Source organism: Mastomys coucha, unplaced genomic scaffold, assembly GCF_008632895.1.
Source record: "Mastomys coucha isolate ucsf_1 unplaced genomic scaffold, UCSF_Mcou_1 pScaffold15, whole genome shotgun sequence".
NCBI lineage: Eukaryota > Metazoa > Chordata > Mammalia > Rodentia > Muridae > Mastomys > Mastomys coucha.
The window spans coordinates 97,190,018-97,199,168 of NW_022196897.1; the positions used below are offsets into that span (position 1 = coordinate 97,190,018).

General features: G+C 41.8%; 1 pseudogene; it reads left to right on the forward strand.

Moving 5' to 3' along the window:
- The first annotated feature begins 688 nt into the window (after positions 1-688).
- Positions 689-3,972, forward strand: LOC116091767 (annotated as a pseudogene).
- Positions 3,973-9,151: the final 5,179 nt, after the last annotated feature.

Below are 9,151 nucleotides of genomic sequence, written 5' to 3' on the forward strand. Positions count from 1 at the left end.
ACCTAAAGAAATGTTCAGCATCCTTTGTCATCAGGAAAATGCAAATCAAAATGACCCCAAGATTCCACCTCACACCAGTCAGAATGGCTAAGATCAAAACTTCAGGTGACTGCAGATGCTGGCGAGGATATGGAGAAAGAGGAACACTGGTGGGATTGTAAGCTGGGACAACCACTCTGGAAATCAGTCTGGTGGTTCTTCAGGTAACTGGACATATACTACCTGAGGACCCAACTATACCACTCCTGGGTATGAACCCAAAATATGTTCTAACATATAACAAGGACACATGCTCCACCATGTTCATAGCAGCCTTATTTACAATAGTCAGAAGCTGGAAACAACCCAGATGTCCCTCAACAGAGGAATGGATACAGAAAATGTGGTACATTTACACAATGGAGTACTACTCAGCTACTAAAAACAATGACTTCATGAAATTTATAGTCAAATGGATAGAACTAGAAAATATTATCCTGAGTGACATAACCCAGTCATAAAAGACTCACTGATAAGTGGATATTAGGAAAAAAACTCGGAATGCTCACAATACTACTCACAGACCATATGAAGCTAAAGGAGAAGGAAGACTAAAGTTTGGATGCTTCAGTCCTACTTAGAAGAGGGAACAAAATAACCAGGGGAGGCAGAGGGAGGGACCTGGAAGGAAGAGGGAGTACAAGGGGAAATGGGGCGGCATGATGAGGTGTGGGAGGAGATGAGGGTCAGGAAATTGAATGGAGGTGTGTAACAGTGGGGGATGGGGAACTGGGTGTAGCCAGTAGAAAGTCCCAGATGCCAGGAAAGTAAGAGGTTCCCAGGATCCAATAGGATAATATTAGCAAAAATACCCAACAAAGGGAAGATAGAACCCGTAGAGACCACCTCCAGTAGATAGGCACAGCCCTCAGTTGAGGGATGGGGTCACCCACCCATCTCAAAAATATCAACACAGAGTTGTTCCTGTCTAGAGGAAATGCAGAAACAAAGATTTGAGCAGAAACTGAAGGAAAGGTCATGCAGAGACTGCCTCACATAGAGATCCATCCCATCTGCAGACACCAAACCCAGACGCTATTGCTGATGCCAAGAAGCACTTGCTAACAGGAGCCTGGTATAGGTGTCCCATGAGAGGTTCTACCAGAGCCTGCCCTATACAGATAAGGAGACTCACAGCCAACTATTGGACTAAGCATGCAGATACCAATAGAAGAATTTTGGAAGGACTGAAGGAGCTGAAGGAGCTTGCAACCCCATAGGAAGAACAAACAATATCAACCAACCAGACACCACCCCCAGAGCTCCCAGTGACTAAACCACCAACCAAAGAGTACACATAGAGGAACCCATGGCTCCAGCTGTTTATGTAGCAGAGGACTGCCTCATCTGGCGTCAGTTGGAGGAGAGGCCCTTAGTCCTGTGGAGACTTGATGCCCCAGTGTAGGAGAATGCCAGGGCAGTGAAGCTGGAGTGGGTGGGTGGGTGGGTGGGTGGTTGGGTGGGGGAGCTCTCTCATAAAAGCAGAGGAGGAGCAAGGGGATAAGGATTTTGCATAGCGGAAACTGGGAAGGGGGTAACATTTGAAATGTAAATAAATAAAATAACCAATAAAAAGAAAAACCAGAAAAAGAAGTAAAAATCTCAATTTCAAAAGTCTTATGTGGTATAAGAAGTGTTCAGTGTGGATGATGTGTATTTAAACATTATGTCAAACATCAGAAACTGTAAAAGACTAAATTCATAATATATAAGCTTTCTAAGATATTGTAAGTATAATATTTAAATGTATGATGCAATTGTAAGAGTTGGCAACTCTGTAGCTTATTTTCAGTTAAAAAATAATTGATTTTTTAGGGTTGTTTTTAAACATTTCTAATTACATTGAGTGTGCATGGGTCCATTCTCATCCTAAACGCAAGATTCCTGCAAGTCAAATCAAAGAACGTTGATCTTTTAAGACTTTATCAAGTTCCGAGCCACTCTTCTTGGGGTAACCCTCATGTAATGTGTGGTCTTTCTGATCTTTCTTGTGTTTTGCATTTACATTATATGTCTTTATAAATGAATGTGACTCTACACATGAATGTAATTTGTTCCTGTGAAAAGGAATGAATTAAGGTCCAGGAAACAAGATAGATCAAGAAGATGTAGAACTCTCAGCTCTGCCTGTACCATGCCTGCCTAGATGCTGCCATGCACCCACCTGGATGATAATGGACTGATCTCTGAACCTATCTTGGCACTTTAGACCAAGCTTTCACGTGTTCTACAAGAAGTGCAGCCTATAATCCAGATTGTCACTCAGACAGTTCAAGAAGAAGAAAGGGAGATCTACAGACAGCTGCTGCAGATGGTCACAGGGAAACAGTTCTCTGTAGCCACGCCCACCACACATTTTCCATTACACCTGTTTCTGGTGTCTTAGTTCCAATAAGAACTCTTTGAAAGACTCGCTGTTGAGAAACGGAAACTCCTGTGCATCTCATGCCATTGGTTCTGATATGTTATCCTCTGGATCTGCCAGCATTTTAACTGCACAGGAGCAGTTGTCCCACAGTGCACAGTCCCTGACATCTGGTACCCCGGATATTGCCTTTGGATCCAAAGACTCTCATCTACACCATCACCTCTCGGCACCTCATTAGCCAGATAGCTTACCAGCATCAAAGACCCAATCCAAAGGGTCAGAGTCTGTGAATCTTTTTTAAAGATTTATTTATTTTATGTACATGAGTACATTGTTGATATCTTCAGGCACACCAGAAGAGGGCATCAGATCCCATTACAGATGGTTGTGAGCCACCATGTGGTTGTTTGGAATTGAACTCAGGACCTGTGGAAGAGCAGCTAGTGCTCTTAACCGCTGAGCCATCTCCCCAGCCCCTGTAATTTTACTCAAAGTAAAAGAATCTCAGACTCCAGCTTCCAGTCCTACTTTCTTCCAGGCAGAGCTATTGATGAAAGAATTAACTAGCATTTATGATTCTCGAGCTCGGGAAACATTGCCCCACATTGAAGAACAGAAAGCATTGGCGCTACAGCTTCAAAACCAGAGGTCACAGGAGCAGAAAAATCCAGTACTTGATTCTGTAGAGCTTCACCTTTGTGTACCTCTTAAAAAGGAGATTCCTGTCACAGATGCCCAAGAACTCGGGGGCGGGGGAGGGGGGAAGCCACTAATTAACTGATAGTGAAGACGAATTTCCTAAAATTACAGAAGAAATGGAAAAAGAAATAAGGAATGTATTTTGCAATGGTAACCAGGATGAAGTCTTCAGTAGGGCATTCTGCTTGACTATTACACGCAAAAACATTCAGACTCCAAACTTTCTCAACTGGCTCAATGATGAGATCACCAATTTCTACATGAATTTGCTAATGGAGTGCAATAAAGAGAAGGGATTTCCACGTGTACATGCATGTAATACCTTTTTCTTCACTAAACTAAAAACAACTGGTTCTTATCAGGCAATGAAACGTTGGACAGAGAAAGTGGATGTATTATCTGCTGGCATTCTTCTGGTGCCCATTCACGTGGGTGTGCACTGGTGTCCAGCTGTAGTGGACTTTAGAAAGAAGAGTACCACCTACTATAATCCTATGGGTGGAATAAACAATGAGGCCTTCAGGATCCTCTTGCAATACCTAAAACAAGAAAGTTTTGACAAGAAAGGGAAAGAGTTTGATACCAATGGCTGGAAGCTCTTCAGCAAGAAAAGCCAGGAAATCTCACAGCAGATGAACGGAAGTGACTGTGGGAAATCTGCTTGCAAATATGCCGACTGCTTTACCAAAGACAGACCGATCAACTTCACCCAGCAACACATGCCATATTTCCGGAAGCAAATGGTCTGGGAGATACTCCACCGGAAGGTCTTGTGGGGACTCTCTCAGAGAGGAGACAATGAGCGAGCATGTAGGGGACTAACTTTTGCCATCATAGCGAGAGACCTTGGAAACAGTTGCTTCTAACCCCCTGTTCTTGTACAACCCTTGATCCTGGACCAGACCAGGCAAGATGCATTCATGAGCACATCTGCTCGGATACTGTTTTTGCAAAGAAACGTTGTTGCTGTGAAAGAAGTAAGGGACATCCCTCCTGAAGAGAGAAACTGCTTTTCACTTCAGTTCCTCTGTTTTCAGAGGGCTCCAGCCTCGCTGAGTCCCTCATTTGGAGTCCAAGGAAAACTCAGGAAGAATCTTGTTGCTAGGCCTTAAAGAGAAGTAGGAAAGGGCATGGGCAGCAGATAGGGATAAAAAAACCACCAGCACGTAGGCATGCGCACAATCCCCACGATGCAGAGCCAGGAATGGAAGGAACTATAAACTATACTCTGCGGCACAAGCTCAAGGCCCCTGCTCCAGAACCTTCCTATTTATGTGCCCTCCATGAAACCAACTGCTTCTCCTCAAAGCTATTTCCTCACTGGTAGAGTCATCCCATTCTAAGCATGCTGCACAAGCCCCGGCAGACCCTAACGTCTCAAGCAGTCCTTTCCTTACAATCAGGGGATGCATGTGCAAGCACGCACCTACTGTGCAAGGACCCACCCAGAAGTATTGAATGCAGCAGCCAGGCCTCAGCTTCACGGCTGCCTGCTTCTGACCAAGGACCTAGACAATTAGCATCACATACCAGACTTGGATGAATACAGGTCTAGATGGTCTGTGGCTAGTTAGTTTAAATATGTTTCTAACCACAAAGAATGTTATATATGTATATACCTGTATGTGTGTATACATACATATACATATATATGTATATATACTCACACATAATGTGAAATATATATTTCACAGGGAAATGCTTTTAAAAGAAAAAAGAAAGACTGAATGTGTTCACCATTTAGTCAATAGGTTTATTTTCATCTTTCAAGTTCCAGCATTTAGAGATCCCAGCAAGCCCTGTGTATCGAGGGTTTGTAGATTTCCTAAGAGTATTTTGAGACCTAGATGAATCTGATTTGGGAGTAAAGGTTATCAAGGTAAATGACATTGTCAGCTGAAGAACAGGTGGAGCTTAGAATGATAAACAAGGTTTTTAAACTGCTCTTTCTTGTTGTTTGTAGTATCTCTCCCCCTAACCCCTCGCAGAGCTCCTGAGGTGAGATGGTGCGGTGACACAGTACCTCACCTTTTGGACTTAAGTTCCACAACAGGGACATTTTCTACTTTCTGTATGGTGACCAGAAATTCTCTATGCCGTCTTCTCCCCGCTTCCCCTGTGCAGCACTTTGCTCTCTCCTTGGCCTTATTTGAAAATTTTACTCTATTTTATACTGAGCTTGTTTAGTACATTTTTCTATGTTTTACCACAAGTTACAATTGAAAACAACAACTATTTTTTTTTATTATTACTCCATTGTTAAATGAATGTGACCTTCTCCACTCTGGCAGCCCATGCCCCTCTTGCCTCCCTCCCTGCATGTTGAGGGATGAGGGCCCTCTGTACATTTGTGTTTCTTTCTCTTGATGCTTCTCACTCCTCACTCTTCCTCCCTCTCTTTTTCTCTGGATCTTCTATATATGAGTTGCTGGACCCTTTCACATTCTCCTTAGAAAACTGGCATGCAGACTCAGCACAGGACTCTAGAATATTATCTGATTCTTGATACTTGCTATATTTAAGTGACAGCTTACACAGTGGCAGTTTGGACTACTTAATCTAAAGACAAGCTTCTCAGGCTTTTCTCACCATTATCTGGAGCTCATCACAAGATGGTTTTCTCTGTTTATTGTTTGTTCCTTTAAACAATCTTCCTCAGAGACTTTTTTTACAGACCAAAGCAACAAATATTTATTGCCATGTATAGCAGAATATGAGACATGCAACAAAAGCACTATGCAAAAATATATAGTATTGTTGAACCAAAAAAAAAAAGATATATCAAATTCAGGTAATGGAAAAGAATTCATAAAAGAATATTCAATTTAGGCAGGTTTATGAGAACCAATAAGAGGTGATAAAAGAATCAGAGCTGACTGGAATAGGGAGTTCTTATAATACTATGGGCAGCAGGTCTAAGAGAAAAAATAGAGACTTGTCCAAGCACAGGTAAAATCTATAACGACAGTCAAGGTGAGTCACAGAAGGCCATTAGCAGGAGAGTAGCACAGCTGCTTCTGTAGCTTCCACATTGGAGGGGATCCTGTTATCCCAAGTGGAGTGCCCCCCAAAAGCATTGTAACCCCAACATATATACAGCAGAGGACTGCCTGGTCTGGCCTCAGTGAGAGAAGAAGCACTTAACCCACAAGAGACTTGAGGCACCAGGGAATACAAAGGCCTGGCAAGGTGGAGAGGGGACGTCCTCTTGGAGACAGGAAGGAGAAATGGGATGAGGAACTATCAGAGGGCAGACCTAGAGGGGGATAATGACTGGACTGTAAAAATGATTAAAGATAATTTTAAAAATTAGGGAGAGTTTTACTCCCATATCATGAGCATAATCCAGAGTACTGGTAGCAGCTCTTGAAGCACCTTAGTACCTACTATACACAAACTCACAGTGAGAGCACAAGCTTTGCTTCAAATTCTCCTTCTCAACCACAGCTTCCCTTCCCTCCTCTCCTTCCAGCCCCTCCCTCTCACTTCACCTTACCTCACACCCCACCCATCCACCCATCCTTTTTTTGTCCTCAGAAAAGCAGAGGCCTCCAAAGGATATCAACCAGCCTTGGCATAGCAAGTTGCAGTAGGACTAGGTGCATCTTCTCCAGTTGAGGCTAGACAAGGCAGCCCTGTTCCAGGAAACTGATCCAAAGGCAGACAACAGAGTCAGAGACAGCCCTTGCTCCTGTTGTTGGGGTCTCACATGAAGACCAAGATGCACAACTGTTACATACATGCAGAACTTGTAAGTCAGTCCCATGCATGCTCTCTGGTTGGTTATTCAGTCTCTATAGGCCCCTATTGGCCCAGGTTGGTTGGTTCTATAGGTTTTCATGTTGTGTCCTTGATGTTTGACCTCCTTAAATCCTTCCCCACCCTCTTCCACAGAGTTCCCCAAGCTCTGCCTGATGTTTGGTGGTGGATCTCTGCATGTTCCCATCAATAAAAAATTAATTAATTAAAAAAATCACAAACAAAACAAGAAAAGAAGAAGAAATAAATAAAATGAGGGCCCAAATGGAGGATACTTGAATTCCACTGATAAGGAGAAATAGATTAGACATCAGTGGATGATGGAAGGAGGGAACTTAGTTAGGGAAGGAATGGGGATGGAAACAGGAGAGATCAGGTAGGGGGAGGATAGAGGAAGAGACTAATGGCATAGACAACTAGATTTGGGGTTGGGATAGCATTTCAGTGGGTGAGCTGGAAAACTAGGATTATGGAACTTCTCAGGAATCTATGAGGGCCACCCTACCTGAGACTCTGAGCAAAAGGGGATATGGAGCCTGAATCAGCCATCACCAGTAATGAGGCAAGATTTCCAATGGAGGGATTAGGACACCAACCCAGCCACAAAAACTTAGACCCATAATTTGTCCTGCCTACAAGATGTGCAGGACTAAAAGGATGGAGCTAAATTTGAGGAAAGGGCCAAGGAATTGCTGGCCCAACTTGAGACCCATGCCATGAGAGAAAACACAAACCTGACACTATTAATGATATTCTGCTATGCTTGCAGATGAAAGCCTAGCAAATTTGTTATCACAGAGGCTTCACCCAACAATGGATGGAAACAGATACAGAGACCCACAACAAAACATTAAGTGGAGCTTGGAGAATCCTGTGGAAGAAAGGAAGGACAGAAGAGCCAGAGGGGTCAAGGATACCAAAAGAAACACTACAGAATCAACTACCCTAGGACTATTGGGGATATTAGAGACTGAGCTGGCAACCAGAGAGCCTGCATGTGACTAACCTGACCCTCTGAATGTACATAATAGTTGTCCAGATAGAACTTCATGTGGGACTGTAAAGTGGGACAGGGCATGTCTCTAACTACGTTGCCTACCTTTGGATCCCATTCCCCTATTTGGGCTGCCTTGGCTAGCCTCAATGGAAGAAGATACACCTAGTCTTACTACAACTTGATCTGCCAAGGCTGGTTTCTATCCACCAGAGGCCTCCCTTTTCTGAAGAAAAATGGAGAAGAAGGGTTGGAGGAGAGGGGTAAGCAGAGGGAGGGGTGGGTGCAGGGAGAGGAGAAGAATCTGTAATCTGGATGTGAAGTAAATAAATAACTTAATCAATAAAAATACAAAAAAAGAAATAAAATTTAAATGTATTTTAATAGAATCATGCTAATTGAACAGAAAGATCATGTTTTCTTAGTTCCCTGTTAGTATTTCAAAATTGTTTTCAGATCTTCTATAAAAAATATTCATCCATTATACTCCTGTGTATATTCTCTTGATTTGGACTCCATTCTACAACTAAAAAAACTCCAAAAATGTATTTTGCACAAACTACAGGTGACAGACAAATGGTTCAGTTGAATAAGCCTTTATAAATGTACCAAAATACATCCAGAAATTCCTGCCTATGAGACAGCTTATGGTTTGAAAGGTTACCCAAACCTAAGATTGTCCTATTATTCCTAAACAAATATACATATTAGCAGCATTAAATGTATTCATCATGATTTATACTGATATATATAGAAATATACGTAAAACATATATGTATATATTATACATATGTGTGATCACGTATATGAATGTAACAATTATAATTAAGGAAATCATGAATAACAAAAGGGATGAAAGAGGCCAGGGATGACTTGGAGTGGGGAGACAAAGAGTAGAAGTTATTTGAATACAATATTAATGTATGAAATTCTCAAATTATAAAAAATGGAAAAGAAAAGAGAAAGTTTCCTTGATTTAGAAAGCTTAATATTACTTAAGTTACTTAAATAAACATCATTCCTTAGGAATGCAGGTTAAAGATTATTATAATCTTTGCTTTATGAATACACATAGTTCTCTGTTTTCAGGAGAGAATGATCCTGCCTGAGTAGATAAAAAACATGTCTATATAATTTATATGTGAAATATTTATGTGTATACATATATGCAAAGATTTTTCTGAAGTTGCTGAACAGTAAAATTCTACATTACTGAAGACAGTCCATCTATTTAGGAAGGTTTCCTATACCTAATGACTTGTCTGCATACTCTCTTCATTGCTACCTTCATT